This window comes from Zalophus californianus, chromosome 2 (genome assembly GCF_009762305.2).
Source record: "Zalophus californianus isolate mZalCal1 chromosome 2, mZalCal1.pri.v2, whole genome shotgun sequence".
Classification (NCBI taxonomy): Eukaryota; Metazoa; Chordata; class Mammalia; order Carnivora; family Otariidae; genus Zalophus; species Zalophus californianus.
In genome coordinates this window covers 92,427,842-92,451,883 of record NC_045596.1, presented here as the reverse complement: position 1 = coordinate 92,451,883, position 24,042 = coordinate 92,427,842, and the positions used below count along the sequence as shown (strand labels likewise).

The 24,042-nt window shown below is 38.3% G+C and overlaps 1 protein-coding gene across 7 annotated transcripts in view; it reads right to left on the bottom strand.

The window, feature by feature from the left end:
* The window catches only part of ALPK1 (alpha kinase 1), a 117,556-nt gene extending 93,514 nt beyond the window's left edge, over positions 1 to 24,042 (bottom strand). For 3 of the 7 annotated variants that reach the window (XM_027598460.2, XM_027598466.2, XM_027598465.2), the window contains exon 1: positions 23,901 to 24,042. The gene's annotated coding sequence lies outside the window, so the exon portion shown is untranslated. Of the gene's footprint in view, positions 1 to 19,534; positions 19,726 to 23,187; positions 23,266 to 23,900 lie in introns of those variants that run through there. The other 4 variants (XM_027598461.2, XM_027598467.2, XM_027598462.2 and 1 more) reach the window with 3 other exon arrangements.

The window sequence follows — 24,042 nt, the reverse complement described above, 5'->3', positions numbered from 1 at the left end:
GGTTTGGTGTAATGTACAGCCTTTAGTAACATATCAATTTTACTTAGTTCTTCCTTTAACAAAACCATTGTTTTCTTCTCTAGGCAGTCATTGCTTAGTATTCACCCTATCCAAGTTCGCCATCTACAGGTCATGCAGTTTGCAACTGCTTTTAAGGTCAGAAGATTGCATGTGAGAATTCACACGTGCCTCCTATTTAGGGACTTTCTTATTTTTCTTCTCCTTTTTTTTTTTTTTTTTGAGGAAGTTTATACTTTAACTGTTGATTGATACCACAACCAAGGGCTGTTTACTGTACAACTACCATCTTGTCAGATATTTACTGGTCTCTTTTACATTTCTCTATCATGTAGGGATTTATGTTACAAAAGTAATAGTGAAGAAGAGCTATTAATCATATGTTTTAGTACCATGTTTCTTCAGCTTAAAAAATATCAATCTCCCTTTTGGTCAACGTAAAAGTAACACACTCTTCACTAATGCTTGAATTACTAAGCACTAACAATCCTAACCATCCCTGCCATTTACTGAGCACTTAGCTTGGTACCATTGGCCAAGAAACTTACAGACATTATCTAATTTAATATTTATAGCAAATGTATGAATTATTATTCTCCATCTTGTACATGGGAAATCTGAAGTTATAAGCATTTGGACAGCTTAACCCAGGGCATAGAGCTAAGTTAGTAAGTTGGATAAGTGGTTTTGGAGAGCTGTTTCACTTCTTATGTTCTTGGCAAACCCACCATACTGCTTACACGTAGTTTATTTTTCTATTTTTCAAACTTAGAATGATTACCTGTGGCTTTTTTCAACTACCCCTCTCTCCCTTTAGAGGTTTATATGTGCCCTCCCAAATAGATATTGTTTCCCTGCTACTTTAGTGAGCAGGAAAGAATGACCTTTCTTCCCCGCATGCTGCACAAGAATCAAGAGTAAAACCAGAAACTGCAAAGAAGTCTCCTGCATCACCAAGTTTAGTCCAACAGCATTCCAGAAGTCGAGGTGAAGCTGTGACCTGCTGCTCCTCCTCCTGGAGCTTAGGTTGGCAAGTGTCTCCAGATCATGCCTAATCTTCCCTGTGGACCTTAAATAAGTCATGTTCAATCAACAATGCCTAAGGCCTGGCCCTCTCTCCAAAAGGATCTTCTAGTTGGAGTTTCTGGAGTTTTTCTTCAGAGGTTGCAATTTTTTTAAATTTTTATAATTTTTTTAGTAATCTCTACACCCAATATGGGGCTCAAACCCAAGACCCCAAGATCAAAAGTCACATGCTTCTCTGACCAAGCCAGCCAGGTGCACTGAGAAGTTGCTTTTTTAAAGAAGACCATCAAGCTTTATTTTTGGAGGTAATTTCTTTATTTTCAGGTGAATTTGAGTTTCTATTCTTTTCCCTGTCCCAAAAATGTGAGGTTCGCTTAAGCAAAGTGGAGGCATGCCTACTTCTGGAATTCAGTAATTTCTGGACAAGTCATCAAGATTTCTGGTTTGCATGAGGAACCATAGCTCCCTGGGGACAAGAAGACTTTAAAGTCTAATGATTGGGAACCTTATATTAAGAGATTCTTAGGTTTAATTTAGCTGTAAGGAACATAAAACACCCAAATTAGCTTTAGCATAAAGGGGGATTTATTGGATACACACAGGGATCTCTCATGGACATAAGGATAGGAAATGCAGATAGTCCTCATGAGGGATTACAGTCAGGAATGGAAAGCTGTTGGAAGCAAAGGTAATCTCCTTCTCTCTCTCTCCCCCTATCCAGAGTCTGTTTTATTCATTCCACCAAGACTTACTGGGAGCCTACTATGTTATCAGGTACCATGCCAGGTCGTAAGGGTATAGAGGCAAACAGAACAGACAAGGTCTGTTTTATTCTTCTCTATAGACCATCCTTATCTGATTCACTTACCATGGCTTTACATGACCTCCTGATTCAAATCCTCAACAGAAACTAACTCAGTCTCAGCATCCTTAGTTAAAGACAAAATCTTAGCACAACACAACCTAGTGAATGAGAAAAGATATTTGTAAATGATATATCTGATAAGGGGTTAATATCCAAAATATATAAAGAACTATACAACTCAACACCAAAAAACCCAAACCAGTTAAAAAATGGGAAGAGATCCTAAATAGACATTTTTCCAAAGAAGACATACTGTTGACCAACAGACACATGAAAAGATGCTCAACATCATTAATCATCAGGAAAATGCAAATCAAACCACAATGAGATACCACCTCATACCAGCCAGAATGGCTAGGATCAAAAAGACAAGAAATAACAAGTATTGATGAGGATGTGAAGAAAAGGGACCCCTTGGGCGCTGTTGGTGGGAATGTAAATTGGTGCAACTACTGTAGAAAATAGCATGGAGGTTTTTCAAAAAATTAAAAATAGAAATAACATGTGATCCAGTAATTCACTACTGGGTATTTACCTATAGAAAATGAAAACACTAACGCATAAAGATATATGTACCCCTATGTCTATTGGCAGCAATATTTACAATAGCCAAGATATAGAAGCCACCCGTGTCCATCAGTAGATGAATGGATAAAGAAGGTGTGGCATCTATGACAGAACATTACTCAGCCATAAAAAAGAATGAGATCTTGCCAATTGCACCAACATAGATGGACCTAGAAGGTATTATGCTAAGTGAAAAAGATAAAAAAAAGACAAATACCCAATGATTTCACTTATATGTGTAATCCAGAAAAAACAAAACAAATGAAAAAACAAACAAAAAACAAACTCTTAAATACAGAGAAAAAACTGGTGGTTGCTAGAGGGGAGGTGGGTGGGGGGGATGAGCAAAATAGATAAATGGAATTAAGAGGTACAAACTTCCAGTTATAGAATAAACGAGTCATAGAGATGAAAAGTACAGTATAGGGAATTTAGTCAATGATATTGTAATCACTTTGTATGGTGATAGACGGTGGCTACACGTGTTGTGGGGAGTGCTAAGGAATGTGTAGAATTGTCGAATCAATATGTTGTACACCTGAAACTAATATAATGCTGAATGTTAATTATTCTTCAATTTAAAAAAAAATCTTGAGAGGTTAAGATATTTCATTTGTTTGACTGCAACTTTTGAAGCGAGTATTTAATTCTGATCAAATTCATTAGCATAATGATTCATAGTTGAATTTACTATTTTAAGAAATGTGTGCCAATAATTCCCAAATGAGTATAGTATCTGAACTTTTAATGAAGTTTAGTGTGTGGCAAAACACTGCAGATGTAAAGAACTGTAGTTACTGTAATACTAATAGCAAGCTACAGGCATTTTCTTAGGTTGTTTAGATTTAATCTGATTGCTTTGTTTATGAGGCCTTCTCACTTCCCATGAGGTAAAGTTTTTAGAAATTTTATTTGCTATTACATGCAGTCTTAGTTCTCATTCCTCTTCCGACTTTTCCTCTTAATCAGATCTGAAATCTAGAATGGTTCCCTCAGGGATTCACTCTATTTGCATTTTTAATTCCTCAGTGGTTCCCTTTCTTCTCACTAATTAATTAATTTGATTCAACAAATATTTATTAAGTCCCTCTGATGCACCAGATAACCAAAAGTCTTATTCTCACAGAATGTTTTTGGGGGAGGCAATCCATCATGGGCTGTGGGCATCTCTGCAAGTTCTTGCTGAGTGTGTCAAGAATATCCACCCAATTTCTCCTCTCCTGGGCAATTAATCAGATTTGTATTTGTAGCAACCTTGAGGAGTGAGGTAATATCTCCCTCTGGAACAAGAACAGGTTTGTTATAAAAGCAGAGGCTTCCTCAAGATCCATGTTTGTTGGTTGCAACACAAACCCACCCACATCCACGTGGACTGTTCAGTATCACTCCTTTGCAACTTGGAGGACATGAGAAACTGATGTCTATGTGATGCTCATGCTATTTGCTGTGCTCTTGAATAATAAAGTCCTCTGTCTTTGACCCAAGAGTCTCATGTCTTTTGCCAGCATCCATGAAACAGTAGCAGGCCAATTTATTAACTTTAAAGAGAGTAAAATAAAATCCCAGAGCCTGAAACCTAATCTTAATTTCCAAGAATTTCATCACTCCTAAAAAATGCCCTTACAAAGTGAAATTTTATGTAATCCTCTAAAAATCTGCCTTAGCTGAAATAGGTCAGAGACAAAAATGTCAACCATGTTTGATGTAAATTCTTTTTTTTTACTTCCTATAGTCTCCCAAATTCATAGTCTGCATATTACAAATTTTATGTTCTTCACAATTCTTTAAAAAATTAAAATTTGTGGGGCACGTGGGTGGCTCAGTCAGTTAAGCATCTGCCTTCAGCTAAGGTCATGATCTCAGGGTCCTGGGATCAAGCCTCGTGTCAGGCTCCCTGCTTAGAGGAGAGCCTGCTTCTCCCTCTCCCTCTGCCTGCCATCCTGCCTACTTGTGCTATCTCTCTGTCAAATAAATAAATAAAATCTTGAAAAAAAATTTAAGGCTTGTGACACTTTCCTTCCAACAATTCAAATTAACCAAAATTTCTAGGGTTTCTGCTATGTGTCAGGTCCTGCAGGGGATATAAAGATAAATAAGGCACAGTCCCAGCACTTTTAGGCTTCAGGGTTTAATGGAGATGACAAACATAAATGTGTATCTCAAATACAAGAGTGAGGGGAATCAGGTATAGTTGACTTCCAAGCAAAGAATGGATGAAAAATGGGGAAGGGGAGAGTTAAGTTAGTGTTTGTTTAAGAAGGCCAAATATGAGCTAAACTGAAGGATGGGTAGGACTCCAACAAATGGAGAAAATGGGAGAGGCAGGGTCTGGGGAACAAGGAAAGTGGTACAAAGAGATGCATTGAAATGCATTTGGGATGGGTTGGGATGGGAACACAGCAAGAGGAAAAGCACAGAAGGACCTTTCAGATCATGATTAGAGTTAGCAGGTAGGTAGTCCATGGTGCATGGAGCACCACCAAGAGATGATGAGTTCAGATCAGTTCTGTTTGATGTACCCATGAATCTTGTAGAGAAATGAAGCTCTCTATAAGAGGTGGGAAATGTGAGTCAAACTAAGGAGAGAGATTAGGACTGGAGAGGAATTTGGGGTTCATCCACATGGGGGTGGGCAATAATAGAAGCCATTGCACTAGATTAAAAGAAGCAAAGGTAGGATATAAAGGAGACATGGCCTTCTAGAGAATGCCTCTACCTGGGAGCCAGATAGTGAAATAATGGCCTCCAATGAACCAGCTAGAAATGTGAGAACCAAGAAGAGTGGAGACATGACACTGGGCAACAAGTTCCACAGGAAGCCCCAGAATAGCCACTAGGAAGAGATGACTAGATCAGGTGATTGGAAAGTTCTCGTTGATCATGTAAGTAGACATTTCAGAAGAGGGCAGACCAGAAGAAATGGATGGACAAGTGTTAAACAAGGAAGTGAAAGGCATAAATACAGACTACTACTTTGAGAAGCACTGCTGTTAAGGGAAGGAGAAAGATGGAATACAGTCTCAGGGGAAATGAACATTTCATAAGAATCATTAGATTTGAACATGTGTGTAGGCCAAGAAGATGTCAGAAGGCAAAGAAAGAAAGAAAAGAAAGAAAGAAAGAAAGAAAGAAAGAAAGAAAGAAAGAAAGAAAGAAAGAAAGAAAGAAAGAAAGAAAGAAAGAAAGAAAAAGAAAAAAGAAAAAAGATGAGAGGGAATATGAATGAGAAAAATCATAAAAGAAGGTAAAAAGGGGTTGGTTTAAGAAGTCAGAAGGAGTAGGCTTAGATACAAGGTAGAACAGTGTCTCTCTGAGTTAGAAGGGAAGGAGAAAACTTGAGAGTTCACCATGGATAACCCAGTGTCCTAAGTCAAACAGATGGAGTTCCGGGAGGCAGGGTGGCAGGAGTGAGTTCAGCTTGAAAAGGGGGATCCTGAATTGAAACAGGGGCCGTAGAGAATTAGAAAGACAGTCAGTTAAGGATGAATAGAAGAATCAGTGAGGGCCCAGCCATGGTTCATCAGTAATGGATCCCATCAGAGTCAGCTGAGGGGCTGTCTCAGTCAATCCACATCTGGAAAGTGTATACAGTGGAGGGAAGGAATATAACAAAAGTCGAAGGTGACTTTAAAACTATAGATTTTTGAGCCAAGGGGTCCAGGCTCAGAGAGAGGCTGGAGAGCCTACAAGTGGGCTCATAGCTTGGGCAAACTGGGAATCCGGGATGTCAGAGATGCCAATGAAGATGAATGAAAAAGAGGAGGTAGGGGATTCTATTTACACAAGTGTTTTCCAGGTTTGGGACCTGGATTTAGAGTGGATCAAGTGAGGACAAATTCTCAGTTGCAGCTGGGGCCAGCCTGACGCCTGACATGGTGTTTAATCAAGTCTGGGCAGTCAGAGAAGGTTTGTGGCATTTTATGACACTTCAATTGGCAGTGTTTTATTGTTGTATATCAACTACCCAAATACTCTTTTGCAATGTTATTTTAAATAATATGTAAATTCCCCCTTATCCATTTTATTTATTGTTAAAGGAAATACATAATATAAATAGGTATTAAGAACTTCAAACGAGTTGTTCTTAAGTCCTATTTTCAATTTTATTTAATTTCCAATTTTGAGAATGAACTAAACTAATTTACCTGGGGCCCTGTGGTAGACTACTTTCCATTTTTTTCTCAGTTGTAACTATGAATTAATGTGGGGTTTTGCTTAATGTTTATCTTCCCCACTATAATATATACTCCAATAGGGCAGGCCATGTCTCTGTTTTGTTCCCTTCTATAGCCTGGAATAATTCCTAGCGCATATGAGGTACTCAAAAAATATTTCTTTTTAGTAATTGTTTATAAAAGAAGATATTTACTGAATCTGGGCAACCTCTCTTAGTTGCTTAATCCTAAGCTTTGCTTACTATATATTTGATAAATTGGAAATTTTTCTTTTTATTTCAGGAGTATCTGCAATGTTCAAAGAAAATAAAATTCTGGGGCACCTGGGTGGCTCAGTCATTACGCGTCTGCCTTCGGCTTAGGTCATGATCTCAGGGTCCTGGAATTGAGTCCTTCCTGCTCCGAGGGAAGCCTGCTTCTCCCTCTCCCATTCCCCCTGCTTGTGTTCCCTCTCTCACTGTGTCTCTGTCAAATAAATAAATAAAATCTTAAAAAAAAAGACTCCTTTTATTGTCTTTGTAAACTATTAAATTCCCTCCCTACACTCTTTAACAAGAACAACATGTTTACTTTTAATCCTTCCTCTAATCTTTTCCCTTCAGACTGATGTAAAATTTTCAGAATACATCTGTAAATGGTCATCAATCTTAAAAGAAATTCCCACAAATTTACTACTCTATTGCATTATAAGGACATCATTTGATGTTCTGAAAATTCTGTGACAATGTTTACGTCATAGTCTCTAGCTCAGAAAGTGAATCAATTAATTAAGATGTCAGCCTCAACAGATGTTTAGGTCATTTACAGGATGGTCTTAACTGTCTCTGCAATTTAAGGGCCTGCTCGTTCTTTCTAGTGCTTCACTGCCGCCCTCTTCTGGTCACACATAACAGCACAGGCACAAGAGATTCCACTTTTAACGCGATGTATATTTTGCTTATTAATGAAAATAAATGTGGCTCTACAGAACAAAAAAGAACCAAATAAATTACAAGACTTAGTAATGACCTAAGAAAGTGTAAAACTTTTGTGAAACATTAAAATAGCGTTGCATATTATTTACCTGACCAATAATCTTTTCTGAACCCCATTTCAGAAAAAAGTCCATTAATCTTTTGAATTTCATTATAGAAAAAAAATTCACTAATCCATTTTCTCAAAATCTATGTTTCAATATAACAACGATAAAAATTTCACTTACACTATTTATGTAGGAAGACTTTGCTAACAGAATTAAAAGTATAAATAACATAGGCTATGTGTAAACTGCTTGGGAGGAAAAAATCTATTAAACTATTAGAGTATTTTATTTTTCAAAGACTTTTCTTTTTTTTAAAGATTTTATTTATTTATTTGACAGAGAGAGACACAGCGAGTGAGGGAACATGAGCAGGGGGAGTGGGAGAGGGAGAAGCAGGCTTCCCACTGAGTAGGGAGCCCGATGCGGGGCTCCATCCCAGGACCCTGGGATCATGACCTGAGCCGAAGGCAGATGCTTAACGACTGAGCCACCCAGGCACCCCACTATTAGAGTATTTTAGAATGACTAAATATATAAAAGGAATACTGATAATTCAAAGAGCATTCATTACCTATTTATGAAATGCTGAATGAGTCCTTCACTTGTAAACAATGCAGTGGTTCTGAACATATGTATGACCTGAAGCTTTTGTTTATGCTGTTCTCTTGACTCCTAACTTATTCTCGCTATACGTCCTACAGTCCATGAATTCTGCCATCTTCTTCTTGTAAATATGGTCCCTACTCCCTCAGTCTTTTCTGTTGTTGCCTGTACCGGGTCCTCTCCATCTTTAGTTGGCACCCTTAGACTCCAGACTGGTTTTCTTGGCCCCCGTCTCTTCCCACGTTTCCACACTCTGTACTTCACACATTGCCAGATAGCTTCTTAAAAGCAGACTTAACCTTGTCACTCCCCTGCTTAAAAATGTCTGCTGGCTTGCTGTTGCCTATCGGATGAAGTGCAAGCATCTGAACTTGGCATGGAGAGTCCAGTGTGTTGTGCTCAGCATACGTGCTGTACAGCACAGGCTCTGCCACTCTGCACTTGCTTTTAGTACACTGGAAGCCTGTCCCCCAGCACTCTGTATTTGACTCCGTTCCAGAGCTTGGCACAGGGCTCTGTCATTCATCAGTTACTTCCCTGTCTCCCGAGACACTGGCTCCCGAGGGTGGTCAGTGTCACACTCATTCTCTCTCAGATCTTTAGGGCACAACTGGAGCTAGCGGTGTGACTAGCACACAGTAGAAGCTCAGTGCAGGTTTGTGAATGGATGAATCCACGAATGCTGCCCTCCCCATTGTAGCTAATGAAATTCTCAGTGTGCAAGTCTTAAATTCTCTAAAGCCTTTGTTGACTCTTTTCCAGCACAATATCACTGTAACAGTGTTTTGCTCATGTTACATTTATCTATATGTATTGTTTCTTGTCCTAGGTCATAAGTGCCAAAAGGCAATTCGGCAGAGTGAAAAGGGCAGGAGCTTTGGAAGCAGTCAGCCCTGAGCTGTATCCCTGCCCTCCCACTCACTCTCTGTGTCACCTCCACAGGTGGTTTCAGCCTTTCTGAAATGAACATTATTTTCCCATTTCTAAATGGGGTTAACATCACTTCCCCATAAGATTAATGCAAACAGTGGGGCGCCTGGGTGGCTCACTTGGTTAAGCATCTGCCTTTGGCTCAGGTCCTGGGTTTGACCCCGGAGTCAGGCTCCTTGCTCAGCGGGGAGCCTGCTTCTCTCTCTGGTGCTCCCCCTACTTGTGTGTGCATGCTCTCTCTCTCTGACAAATAAATAAAATATTAAAAAAAAAGATTAGTGCAAACATTAAAATAGACAGTGAAAACTCATGACGCATACTAGATTTTCACTAAATTCTAGTATTTGTTCCCTTTCCCTGAGGGTGAAAATCAGATCTACTTTATATCTAGGTTTTCAGGGCTTCAAAAACTATAAAGACTCAGTAATGTTTGCTGAGTAAATAAATGAATTCCAGAATTGTAGTTGGTCAAAAATAATGTAAGAATTACAATCTTGAATCAAATTTTTCTCATTTTTATGTTTATAGTATCTAAAGTATACCCAAGTTGCATAATTTGAGGTAAAAAATTTTCTAATCTTTCAGCTGTACTTCCATTTGTACGTTTTCCTTTATGTAGTCATTGTAAAGTATGTTTATGAAGTGTTTAAATTAAAATAAGTTATGTTTATTTATTTTTATTTATTTTTTATTTTTTTAGAGGGGGAGGGGGAGGGGCAGAGGGAGAAGGAGAGACAGAATCCTAAGCAGACTCCACACCCAGTGCAGAGCCAGACATGGGGCTTGATTTCAGAGCCCTGAGATCGATCATGACTGAGTCGACGAAATCAAGAGTCGGTCATTTAACTGACTAAGCCACCCAGGTGCCCCAAGAAGTAATGTTTATTTTTAATAAGATAAATATAATGTTAAGGAAGAAAGGCAGAATATAATGTTGTTCACAAAGTGTGATAACTGCTATGTTAAAAAAAAAGTCAATGAAGATCAATGATGTTTTTTCCAGAAATAGAAAAAAATCCATCCTAAAATTCATATGAAATCTCATAAAATGCAAACAGCCCAAGCAATCTTGAAAAAGAAGAACAAAGGTGGAGATCTTGCACTTCCTAATTCTAAAACTTTCTACAAAGGTACACTTATCAAAACAGCGTAGTACTGGCATAAAGACAGACATCCAGACCAATAAATTTCACACAGAGAGCCCAGAAATAAACCTTCACATATATGGTCAAATGATTTTTGACAAGGATGTCAAGACCATTCAATGGGGGAAAAAGACAATCTTTTCAATAAATGACATTGGAAAAACTGGATATCCATGTGCAAAAGAATAAAGTTGGACCCTTACCTTATACCATAAGCAAAAAGTAACTCAAAAACATAGGGCCTAAAACTATAAAAGTCTTGGAAGAAAACAGGGGAAAATCTTCAGGATACTGAATTTTGTAGCGATTTCTTAGATATGATCTCAAAGGCACAGATAACAAACAAACAAACAAACAAACAAACAAAAACCCAAATAAATTGGACTACATAAAATTTAAAAACTTCTGTGCATCAAAGGTCATGTTAAACAGAGTGAAAAGGAAATCCATGGAATGGAAAAAATATTTGCCAATCATATAGTTCATAAGGAGTTAATATCCAGAACATATAAAGAATTCCCACCACTCAACAATAAAAATACAAACAACATAATTTAGAAAATAGCAAAGGACTTGAATAGACATTTCTCAAAAGAAGATATACAAATGGTCAATAAGCACATGAAAAGATGCTCAACATCACTAATAATTAGGGAATGCAAATAAAAAATCACAATGAGAAACCACTTCGCACCCACTAGGATGGCTACTGTGAAAAAAAAAAAAGAAAACAGAAAATTGAAAAGTATTGGCCAGGATGTGGAAAAATTGGAATCTTAGCACACTGTTGGTGAGAATATAAAATGGTACAGCTGCTATGGAACATGTGGTATTTCCTTAAAAAATTAAAAATAGAATTATCATATGATCCAGGAATCCCACTTCTGAGAAAACATCCAAAATAACGGTTAGCAGGAGCTTGCAGAGATATTTGTGGACCATGTTCATAACAGCACTATTTATAGTAGCCAAAAAAGTGGAAGGAATTTAGGCGTCCATCAACAGATGAATAAACAAACTGTGGTATAAACATACAATTCAATATTATCCAGCCTTAAAAAGGGAATTTTGACAAATGCTATTTGAGGACATTATACAAAGTGAAATAAGTCAGTCACTAAAAGACAAATACTGCATGATTCTTCTTACATGAGGTACCTCGAGTTGTCAAATTCGTGGCGACAGAAAGTAGAATGGTGATTGCAAGGGGAGAGGGAAGGGAGGAATGAGAAGTTATTGTTTGATGGTACAGAGTTTCAGACTTGCAAGATGAAAAGAATGCTATGGATAGATGGGAGTGATGGAGGCACAACAGTGTGAATGTAAATTAGTACCACTTTACTGTACACTTGAAATGAGTATGATGGCAAATTTTATGTGCACCTCACCACAATGTTTAGAAATGACTGAAACATAATCAGAAAAAAATATGCAAAAATATTAAGAGTCTTGGCTTTCAGTAATACTTTTCAATTATTTTCCCCTTCCTTTCATTTCTACAATGACTATGTGTAGCTATATAATTAGGAAAAGAAATTAATTCAAAAGCTTCATGTGAAAACACCCAAAATTGGTGTTCAAAGATTTTGATCTGTTTCTAATTTAGAACTTTCTAGTTTAAAAAAATATTAAACACAGAGGACTTTATTATAAGAAGAGAATCGATAGAATAAGCAACAATCTCTACCCTTTATTTCCTGCATTATGGCATACATAGGCATTGTTGCATGATTGCTACTTGAAACATCCCGGTAAGAGAACAGAGGGAACTCACGTTCCTGAGTCCCAAAGGAGAGTGGAGAAGGTACAACTGGTCATCACTGTCCATCACTTTAGAAACACATGGAAGGAAATGCCAATCAAGGAAGACCAGATCCTGTCCAAAGTGCTTAACAGGGGACAAATCTCTCCTCCCATCCCCTTAAATAGCGGTAGGTAGGGGTTTCAAATCTCTCCTTAGACGTTTTAGAAACCTTACTAGCAGAGGTCTAAATTATCAGGGGTGGTAATATCTGACAATTTTGTTATGCAGAAAATAAAGAGACTTTGCTGAAAAGTTTTTTCTGAATGATATCTTGTCTCGAAGTTCTGAACTTCCACTCAGTGACTTAAAAAAAATCTACTTACTGCTTTTGGGGATTGCCAGAGAGAGGAAATCCTCCTGGTTATTTATATAAATATTTGGCTAAAAGAGTTTGCAATAAACTACTACTTTTTCATATGCTAGAAATAGCAATACATTACACTTCATAGTGCTTTACATTTTTAACTACCTTGAAAAATCTCTCAAGGGGCAGCTTATGCTCCTAAGCCTCAGAACCACTTGTTCCAAATGACCAGCCTCCTCATCATTGCCGTTTTTGGACCTTGCTTTTGTCTTCCTTGTTTAATCTGTATACCCCTTTCCCAATCTTTGAATCTTATGTCATTGCCCTCTGCCCCTCATTGTTAATATCAACTGCCAGCTCCTAGGACATTTTAGATCCTGCATTTAGATCGTGTTATTCTCTCTAAACAACCCCTATTCTTGGAGACTTCAATAGTTATTTAGCTATCAGGGACTCTTGGTTTCTTGAAATCCTTTCTTCTGAAGATCTTGTTCTTCACTCAACCTCAGGCATTCACTTTCAAGGTCATACTGCCTAGACTTTGTTATTAACAAAAACCACAACTCTTTCATACTCTGAAATTCATGTATCCCACTTTCTGTCCACTACCGTCCATCTTGTCCCCTTTTATTCTCCCAAATCCAACAATCCTAAAATCCCACTGGGACCTATATAATCCATTGATCCTACCACCTTTCTATGGACCCACACTCCCTTGAGGTCCTCTCTCCTCCCTTTACCCAGTTTAATTTCCATGGTCAACCACGATAATCAACACATGCATACACCTTTGACTCCCTTGTTTTCAATATGTGCATGTCAAAATCACAACTCTAGTTAAATCCAACATTTACACAGATGAACAACACTGTGGGAAAAAAATAACCATGCTCCCCCGATCTCATTTTAAATTTCTGATTCTGAAACTCAATGATGCTATTAATGCTGCCAGGCAATCACACTTTGATTATCAGGTCCATCTACCTTCCACTCTCTTAGGACCCTCTTTCAAATTTTCTCTCCCTTCCTCCTCTACCCTCATTCTCAGCAATCAGGAGAGGACTTCCACAGACTCCACTTACCTCTACCAACCTAACAGCAGCTACACCCCATATTTTGCCCTCCCATTTGCTTTCAGAGATGAGTCACCCGTTCTCTTAACCTATAGCAGTCACTCCATTCAAACAATAATTCCACCTTTCTTCCTATTCAAACTCAGTGCTGCATTTTTCTCTTCTCTTCTGAGTTTTTGCTCTCCATGGGCTCATTCTGATCAGTTTACAAACATGCCACTATTTCTCCCATCTTAGAAGAGAAGTCTCTTGACTTCACTTTCATCCATAGCTATTGCCCTTTGCAGCAAAGTTCCTTGAAAGATTTACTCCTACTCGAGCTTTCAACCTATCTCTTCCCATTCTCTCTTAAATGCACTTCAGTCAGACTTCTGCTGCATCACTCCACTGAAACTGCCCTTGTCAACGTCACTGGTGAACTCTACATTGCTACAACTAATGATCAATTCTCACTCCTCTTCCTTGTTAACCTATCAACAGCATGTGACACAGAGCCTCCCTTCTCTATTGCCCATCATGATACTACACTCTCTTGGTTTTCCTACATTACTGACCTCTCTTTCTCAGCCTTTTTGGCTGGTTCATCCTCCTCCTAGACTCCTTAATGTTGAAATGTGCAAAGGCTCAGTCTCTGGCCCCCTTCCCTTCCCCATTTAAATCCACTCCTTGGTGATCTCATTCAGTTCATAGTTGTAAATATCATGTATTGGCTGATAACCATCAACTTTGTATCTCCAGTCCAAACTTCTCTCTTGAAATTTTCAGATGCATATTTTCAGCTGTTTATTGGATATCTGTACTTGTATATCCAGTAAGCATCACATTCTCAACATGTCCACTTTGAACTCCAAATCAGTCTCAGCTAATGATTCTACCTTTCCAGGAAAGTGAAATGAAAGGCCAGCTCTTAGATGAGCTGTGCATTCAGAAAAGGCTGAATGGGAGCAGATAGGGTGATCTGAAGGAATACATTTTTTTTCAAATTTTTATATAAATTCTAGTTAGTTAACATATAGTGTAATATTGGTTTCAGGAGCAGAATTCAATGATTCATCACTTACATACAATTCTCAGTGTTCACTGTAACAAGTGCCCTCCTTAATACACATCACTCATCTAGTCCATCCTTCCACCCATCTCCTTTCATCAACCCTCAGTTTGTTCTCTACCATTAAGAGTCTCTTATGGTTTGTTTCCCCCACCCTTTTTTTTTTTTTCCTGAAGGGATACATCTTTTGGAGAAAACTTGGCCAGGGGGAACTCCCTAATTCCCTCATGTTCACTCAGCCTTTCACACTTTGTGCATGTACAGCTGTGGTCTAAAAAGCTTTTCTTTGACAACTGTGATTTGGGGAATGACTGTGTTGAGATACTGTAAGACTTCTGAAATCTATATTCATAATAATTAGTGCTTTTCTTTTCTTTCACTATAACTTGCTTTTTCATACACGGTGGCTTCTGGCTTGCAAGTGAGGGTATTACCAGCCTACTGGATGTCTGCTAGTAGGCTCCATTAGGAAGTATTTGTCATGAAAACCTTGAAGATTGTATCATAGTGGTCTCTGATGTATTTTTAACCATCTGAGCCACCCAGACACCCCCTCTGAAGTATTTTTAAAGATCTAGATTTTTGAAATATTTCATTATAATGAGCACAAAATGGTGTTATTTAAAAATTTGGAGAAAAAACATGGTAAAAAAGAAAATAAGAATTACCTGAAGTCCCACTAAGAAATAAGCACTATAAACATTTTGATATCATTGTTTCTCTGCAAAGTTAAATGTTTATATAAGTTTTTATTATATACATATATTTATAATAAAGTTTTTTAAAGTGTAAGCTTTCAAAATTTAACTAAGTATTCCTTGATGATTATTGAGCAGTTTGATTTTTGCCTCTCAATTGAGGTGCCTAGGTGTAGTCTGAAGTGATTTAACAAAACATTGTGACACTGTACATATTTTAGTTGCACTTCTTTCACTCATGTCTTATGGTTAACTTAGGGATGCTTTCTGCATGTATTATCTTCTGTTTTTCTTTCAGCCTCACTTTGGAGCTAGACATTCTCATCACTCTGCCTCCCCCCCACATCTCACCTAACACAAAATGACTAATCCCAGTAGCCAAACTTCATCAGTGAGTGTTAATCTTTATCACAACTTATCCTAGGAAAAGATCTCTCTATTGTGTCTAGGATAGGCATGATGCAAATATAGCAGGATGGAAGAGATTGGAGTAGGGCCAGAACCTCCTCGAAGGGCGGACACATCTGCAGCTACTATAGACACAGATGAGGAAAATCTCATCTGGCAAGTATGTCATGTCACACAAAAGAGCGATTATTGGATTTTTTTAAACAATACCAAATTAGAAGACACATTTGGGAGGGTCCAAAACCTCTCAAATATCTCAACCTTCTACTGTGTCTAGTTGAGTAGGTATCATTATATATGTGTGGAAAAGTGGATGCGATTCTTCAAGTGTTGAGTTCATGGATTTATTTTATTTATTTTTTATTTATTTATTCATGAGAGGCAGAGAGAGAGAGAGAGAGAGAGAGAGAGGGAGAGGGAGAAGCAGGCTCCCAAGGAGCAGGGAGCCCAATGCGGGACTCGATCCCAGGACCCTGGGATCATGGCTCGAGCTGAAGGCAGACGGTTAACCATCTGAGCCACCTAGGCACCCGATGGATTTATTTTTTTATTTAATTCTGGGGAAAAATTATGTCCTTTGTAAGCCAGGGAACTTTAAGCTGTGGTAAGTCTCATTTAAACAAAAGAAATAGGGCAGAAAAGTAGGAATCCATTAAATTTCACTTACTTAGCAAATCCATATTGGGTATCTACAACATGTCATGGATTGGGCTAGGTAATGGGAATTCAGAGATAAAAGATATAGTCTTAGTTTAAAAAAAATGGTTACTGCAAAAAAGTTCTGGGGTAGAAGAATGCTCTGGGTCCTGGGAAATATCTAATCCAACAGGACAAAGGCTAGAGGCTAAGGAGATCAGGACATGCTGTGAGAGCTTGAGGGCCTGAACCAAGAATAGGTAGATATGGGTAGTTTCCAAAGATATTTAAGAAATGGAATCAATTTCACTTCAAAATTGATTAGATATTGTTGGTAAAGAAATAAGGGGTCTAGAAGAGCCCAGATGTTTAGCTTGAGCAAATACATGGCTTTTAGTGCCAGATATCAATATAAAAAATACTGATGGAAGTGGTAAATGAGCCCAGGGTTGAAAATTTTCGATGTGAAATGCCTGTGGGATGCAGAATAGAGATATTTAGTAATAGAGGTTTACACTTGGATCTAAGATTCCAGAACTCTGGAAGAACTACAGGGCCTTTGTATAAACCGGTACAAGTGCAGCAACAGGCATTCATCCGATGCGAACACGCAGCAGAAGAGAGAGGAGGCAGAGAGCACAATGTAGTATCTGATGTGGACAGAGAAAGAGAATATAAAAGTGAAGTGCAGCCAGAGAAGTAGGAGAAAAGTCAGAAATGCACAGTGATATGGAAACCAAAAAAGAAAATTTGCAGAAGTCAACAGTGTCAAAATTGCAAAGAGAGAGAAAAATGAAGTCTAAAAGTGACCTTTGGATCTGAATAAAGTAATGAGAGGTCATTTTATTGAGTGGAAATATATTTAAAGAATATGTCTCAAGAAGTCCCCAAGGAGAGCTACAAAGATGAATGCTTTGCTACATTGACATTAAGAGGCTGGAGCCTGCAGCCTGAAATTAACTGGGTAGGGGTGTTTCTGTCTGCTTCTCAGCTGCCTGGCAAGCTGTGCCTTTAGAAGCTCCACCTAGTTCCTGGTGTCCTCCTACCCGTTTCTCTTGCCCACTGGGGAAGAGGGGAGGTATGGGGTGGCAGGGAATCTGGGCTCAAAGGGATTCAAATGTTTCTTATTAAAGAACCAGCAACTTTTAGAGATGTGAATCAGACCTGATTGAGTAATATCTCAGAAGAGATGCTATTCACTCACATTTTATTATCCCTCACAATAACTCAGGGCAGGATTTAGGGAAGCAAATTTCTGGGTAGGAATATGGTTATCTTGGAAAATGATGACCGGCAGCATCCAAACTAAAATCAGAGATTAAGTCATTTTGAAGAAGTGGTCAAATAAAAGGACATGTGATGAGGAGCTAAGCATTTTTTTTATAAAAAAGAAAAACACTTATGGACGGACAAGACTTTTGTTGAAAATTTTGCATATTTTTCAGTGGTTACAGTGCACTCATGGGGAATGTATCACAGTAACTAGATGTGCTAAGGTTAAGATTCTAAGCAAAGTTTTCGGGCAAGCCGATGACACAATATACTTTGAGGTGCAATAGGAGTATATGCAAAGAATGGCAAAAATGAATGTTAAGTACAACACGTATAGACATAAATGTATGAATCCAGGTTATGGGAATTCAAAAGAATGAGATAATTAGGAAACTATTAGCATATATATCATGTAAAGTTCCCATTCCTCTTCCCCTCCTTTTTTCCTTTCTTCAAAACAAGAGTAAGTTGACTGCAGTAAAAACCATGATTGAGACTGAAGCAATCAATGCAAGAAAAGTCAACTGAGCGTAAGTGTTTCAATTGGTATTTCTGTCTATGTTCTCTGACTCTGCTATGCCCATTCACTCTAGCACTGAGACTCAATCCTCTCGTTTTCAAATACCTAGTTATTTGTATGCCAAATAAAGAAAAGGTAAGATTTATCTTCCAAAGACTCTACAGTTGTATTTACTAGACAGCAGCATAGTTTTATTTAACACATTCTATTAGTTTTGTCAAGAAGTAATATAAGTATGTTATATAGTAATATAAAAAGTCAATATAAAAATACATTACCTATACAGACAAAGAGAAAAGGAAAAGGAACAATTAATCTATCACTGTAAGACAACAACCACTTTTAGAATATTTGTGAATTTATATCTTTCTATATCTATATTTTATATATGTATTGCATAGTTGTAAGTATAATAGTTAATTGACCCTGACTCTGTTTTTCACTCAGCATTTTCTATGCTGGTACTATTCTCCATCTTGTCTTACAGATATACAGTAGGCCCTCCCCCCTAATCCTTGGGTGATACATTCCAAGACCATGGATGCCTGAAGCCATATTGAACCCTATATATACCATATTTTTTCCTATATATACATACATAAAGTTTAATTTATAAATTAGGCACAGGAAGAGATTAGCAACAATAATAATAAAATAAAATAAAAGTTATAACAATATACTGTAATCAAACATATGTGAATGTGGTATCTCTCTCTCAAAATAACATATTGTATAGGCATACCTTTTTTTTTTGAGAGCGAGAGAGAGAGAAATAGTGACAGAGATAGTGAGAGAGAGAGAGAAAGAGAGCACGAGTCAAAGGAATGGGAGAAGCAGGCTCCCCGCTGAGGAGGGAGTCCAACTTGGGGCTCCATCCCAGGACCCTGGGATTATGACCTGAGCCGAAGGCAGACGCTTAACGACTGAGCCACCCAGGCGCCCACGTACAGGCATACTTTGAAGATATTTCAGGTTCAGTTCTAGACTACCATAAAAAAGTGAATATTGCAATAAAGCGAGTCAAATGAACTTTTTGGTTTCCCAGTGCATATAAAATTATGTTTACACTATGCTTTAGTCTATTAAGTGCGGAATAGCATTATGTCTAAAAAATGTACATACCTTAATGAAAAAATACTTTATTGCTAGAAAATGCTAATCATCATCTGAGCTTTCAATAAGTTGAAATCACTCATGACAGATCACCATAGCAAACATAACAATGACAAAGTTTGAAACATTGAGGAATTACCAAAATGTAACACTGAGACACGAAGTGAGCGACTGTTGTTGGGAAAACAGCGTGGACAAACTGGCTCCATGCAGGGTTGCCGCAAACCTTCAGTTCGTAAAAACCTCAGTATCCATAAAGTGCAATAACGCAATCACAATAAAATGAGATATGCCTGTGCTGTACTCACTGTGTGGTGATGTGAGCCTGTGCTGTACTCCTCACCGTGTGGTGATGTGAGCCTGTGCTGTACTCACCATGTGGTGATGTGAGCCGATAAAATGCCTACGTGAGGAGATGAAGTCAGGTGAATGATGCAGGCATGTGACAAAATGTCAGAAAGAAGATCATCTGCTTCTGGTGGTGGCTGACTGCAGATAACTGAAACCGTGGAAAGCACAACCATGGATAAAAGAGGGACTACTGTACTATAATTTGCTTAACCTTTCCCTTTTGTTAGAATGCTTACAATTCGTTGTTATCATAAATACCTTTATGATAAACATCTTTGTGAATTTTCTCCATATTAAGAATTATATCCTCCCTAGAGTGGAGTTCCTAAAATAAATTACAATATGATTATTTTTTAAGGGCCACTGGCACACTTCATGATACATTAATGACTCAGATGATGCTTATGGTCCCCTCGTCCTCTCCTACCCTTTAGCCCACACCACCCCTCTTTGCCCTTCAAAGATATCAGTGTCTGGGTAAAACAGGCAGAAGAGAACTACAGTGCTTACTCTGGGATGATTCATCCTCTCTATGATTTTTTTCTTTAGATTTATTTATTTTAGAGAGAGAGACAGAGAGAGAGCTGGGGAAGGGGCAGAGGGAGAAGGAGAGCATCCTAAGCAGGCTCCACACTGAGTGCAGAGCCTGCTGTGGGCCTATCCCATGACCCTGAGATCAAGATCTGAGCTGAAATCAAGAGTTGGTTGCCCAACTGACTGAGCCACCCAGCAGCCCCTATCCTCTCTCTGATTCTTATTTCAAAAAATATTGGTTACCTTCTACATCCCTTCAATTTTATGGCAATTCATGAGGACTGAAGATATGATAAAATGATAAAGCATTTTTATCAACTATTTTGTGTATCTATAATTAAGAAATTTAACAGATTGTATTATTAATTGAGCTGTGTAACCAAGGACCAGTGAGGTTCAAATTTCTGCAGTGGTTCAGAAAATATCCACTTACCAAACACAGTAGTTCAATATTTCCAAAACTTTAGCTAATTACATTCCACCTTCACAATTTTTACCATATCTGCATATTACCTGTAAGAGTATTTATTTACCTGTTTCCTTAAAATCAGTAGTAAACACCTCACTTTCTTTTTACTTAACATCCTCCTGAGCAATAATATCCATGAAGTCATAAATTTTATGAGCTAATTATTTGGTCTTAAAAATATTTATGTATTTATTTACGTATTTAGAGAGAGTGCGTGCAAGCAGGGGGAGGGGCATAGGGAGAAGGAGAGAGAGAATCGCAAGCAGACTCTGCCCTGAGCGCAGAGCCTGACACCAGGCTTGATCCCACGACCCTGAGATCATGACCTGAGCCGAAATCAAGAGTCAGATGCTTAACCGACTGAGCCACCTAGGTACCCCGAGCTAATTATATTTTTAATTCACATTAAACCAAGGATAAAACTCAAATTTTCAAAGTTTGGACACATGCCACCTAAAATCAGTAGTTTGTACACCATACTTTGAGAAAACTGTATTAATATATAACTGATATTAAAGCTATGATCATCTCTTTCTGTTCCTTAGACATAGGAGAATAATAGCAACAGACAATATTCTTACTTTTAAACTTGTCTATCTCACAGAACTCTATAAACACAGAAAATCACAACATCCTGCAAAAATCGATGTCACTGTCTATAACAAGAAACAGACTCCCCCAGATAGAGAGGCAACAGATACAATAACAAAAATATGGCATGGGTTTATATCAAAAGTTTGAATACACATTCCCATTAAAATTCTCCAAAACATAGGTGCTTAAAATTTCAGGAAAGCATTTTCAATGAGCATTTTATGCTAAAAAGCCATCATCATCTGAAATGGATTAAGGGACAGTAAAAGTAGTATGTGTACTGTGTTCAGGGAAAGGGGTCAGTGAAATTCTTTTGGAATGGGAGGAACCATGGAGTTTCAGAAATATTTTGAAATGAACACTTATTCTTAAAGAAAATTCCAGGTTCTAAACCCAAACTTAGATCACATAGGACTTAAGGGGAGATTGTTAGAGCTTAACATGTCAGGTGTGCTCACCACACAGTATTATTTTATGTGAGATTTTATAACATCCATCATGATTTACATATGGCTTTAAAAAAATACACAGACACACACACACACACACACACACACACACACACACACACACACACACATATAAGTTTAAAGTAATTATTGGCTTCTTACTTGAAAGGAATCTATTCAAAGCCCCCTCCCCAGCCATTCTTACAGACCAAACTCACAGGTGTTTATACCTCGCCCTCACTCTTTGTTTTTCTAGGTTATGGTACCCTTTATTCTCAGAAAATAGACCCCAACTACAAAACATACTCTTCTCTGGCCTGATCACAACACACATCCTGGACAAGCCCTGGAGAGAGCTCCTGGAGAAGCCTGTCACCTCCTGTTCTACCTGGCCAAGAGTCATGTCACCTTCAAACCTCTCATATCCTTCAAAAACCCTTAAAAAGCCCTGTCACCTCCCATTCTACCTGGCCAAAAGTCATGTCACCTTCAAACCTCTCACATCCTTCAAAACCCCTTAAAAAGCCCAACCTAACAGAAACTCAGGCTAACATCTCTCTTGATGTCTGGCCCTTGTCCTCCCTTGGAGAGTGAATAAACTCTCTCCTGCCTGTTGCTCTACTCTTTGTGCAATTCTTCGCTGCCCCCCATCACCAGCCACCCTAACATTACTCATGCCAGTGAAGGATACTATCAAATTCTGGTGTCTTGTTGGGGAAGAACTTGGAGAATTCCTTCATCTCAGATTCAAAAGGTATTTGAAGTGGAGAGTAAATTATTGCCAGAATACTTTAAGTGTTTTGTTTCTCTTGAGGCTGCAGGATGACAGAGTTTGGAAGGGGAGGTGGAAAGAGAGAAGTAAATTATTCTGGTCACTGGATATAGACTTGGCATTTGTTTAGGTCTTGTGTGTCTCTCAGGTGGTAAGTGAACCTATACCCAGCCCTACCCAAAACTGTGCTCACCATACATACAATCTGTGGACATCCCATCTACAGGGGTGCACAGATTCTGTGGTATAATTACAAATGCTCTATATAGTTCAATACTCAAAATGTATTTGAGGCCAAGGAGGAAAGAGGAGAAACAAAGGAGCATGGAGACTATGCTAAAGCATCATGTATAGACTTGAACAGCAACAGTGATTTTGTGTAAGGAATTTAAACTGTTCTTAACAATGAGATATCAGTCAGAAGTAGAGATTACTTCTCATAAGAGTACTAGCTACACTAAGTAAAAAGAAAAGAAAAGGCAGAGGGAGATAAGAAACAAATAATTCAGAGGTGCCATTATATTGTGACATAAACCCCCTCCTTTCTGACCCTGCCCCTGCACTCTCACCCACCTGCAAGTCCCAGACTATTCTAAAGCTCATAATCTGTGGTTTTCCAAAGTAGTTCAGAGCCCTAATTTCAAATGATAAAATTTGTTAGTGAAAGGACTCTTTGAATAAAGTATGAAGCAATTTAATTTTTCTAGATGCTTTCTGTCTACATAATGCTTCACCACACCCAGAATTCCTGTCAGTTCTTCCCAAACGAAAAGAGTAATTCTCCACTCTTACCTGTTTCCTGGCAAAATCACTGAGGTCATTGCACAAGTGATGGTTTCTGTTATGATTACCTATGTACTCCAGGCAAAAGTCCCAGGGTTAATTTTTCATGTAAGTAATCCCACCCCCTTTTTTTTTTAATTCACCACCTTTTTTTTTGTTTATAAAGATTTTATTTATTTATTTGACAGAGAGAGAGAGAGAGGGAGAGAGCAAGCACAAGCAGGGGGAGGGGCAAACAGAGGGAGAGAGAGGAAGCAGGCACCCGCTGAGCAAGGATCCCGATGTGGGGCTTGATCCCAGTACCCTGAGATCATGACCTGAGCTAAAGACAGATGCTTAACCCACTGAGCCATTCAGCCACCCCAATCCCACCTCTTTTAATGCTTTAATCAAACATCTCAATTCAGTGACAAAGTCAGATGTTCAATAGCAAGCTCCCTGACATAAGGACGTTGTTATGAAAACCTTCTAAAAAACAGGTTCCTTTTCTCCTTTCCCAGTAACCTAAGTTTACTGTTCCTTCCCCTTCCCAACCGTCACTCCCTTTCTGTGCCGTTTTTCAGAAGTGCAAGTATTCTCTGAGCTTTAAAGTTATTTAAACGTAGACAAGATCAGGAAGTAGAAATAAGGTCACACAGTTAAAAAAAAATACCTTCTTATACATTATGCCATCTTTTGTACCCACATCTACTGTGTTTTGTCATTTAAAGGCTGATACTCACCTTTGTCTCGAAGAAGAGGATAAACACTTTTAAAGGCCAGCAAATCTAACTCTGAAAAAGGTTAATTTTAGGACAATCTCCCTGAAATACACCGTTTCTCATAAACAGCCTCGGTTTCAGGAAGTAGAAATTTAAAAGAGAA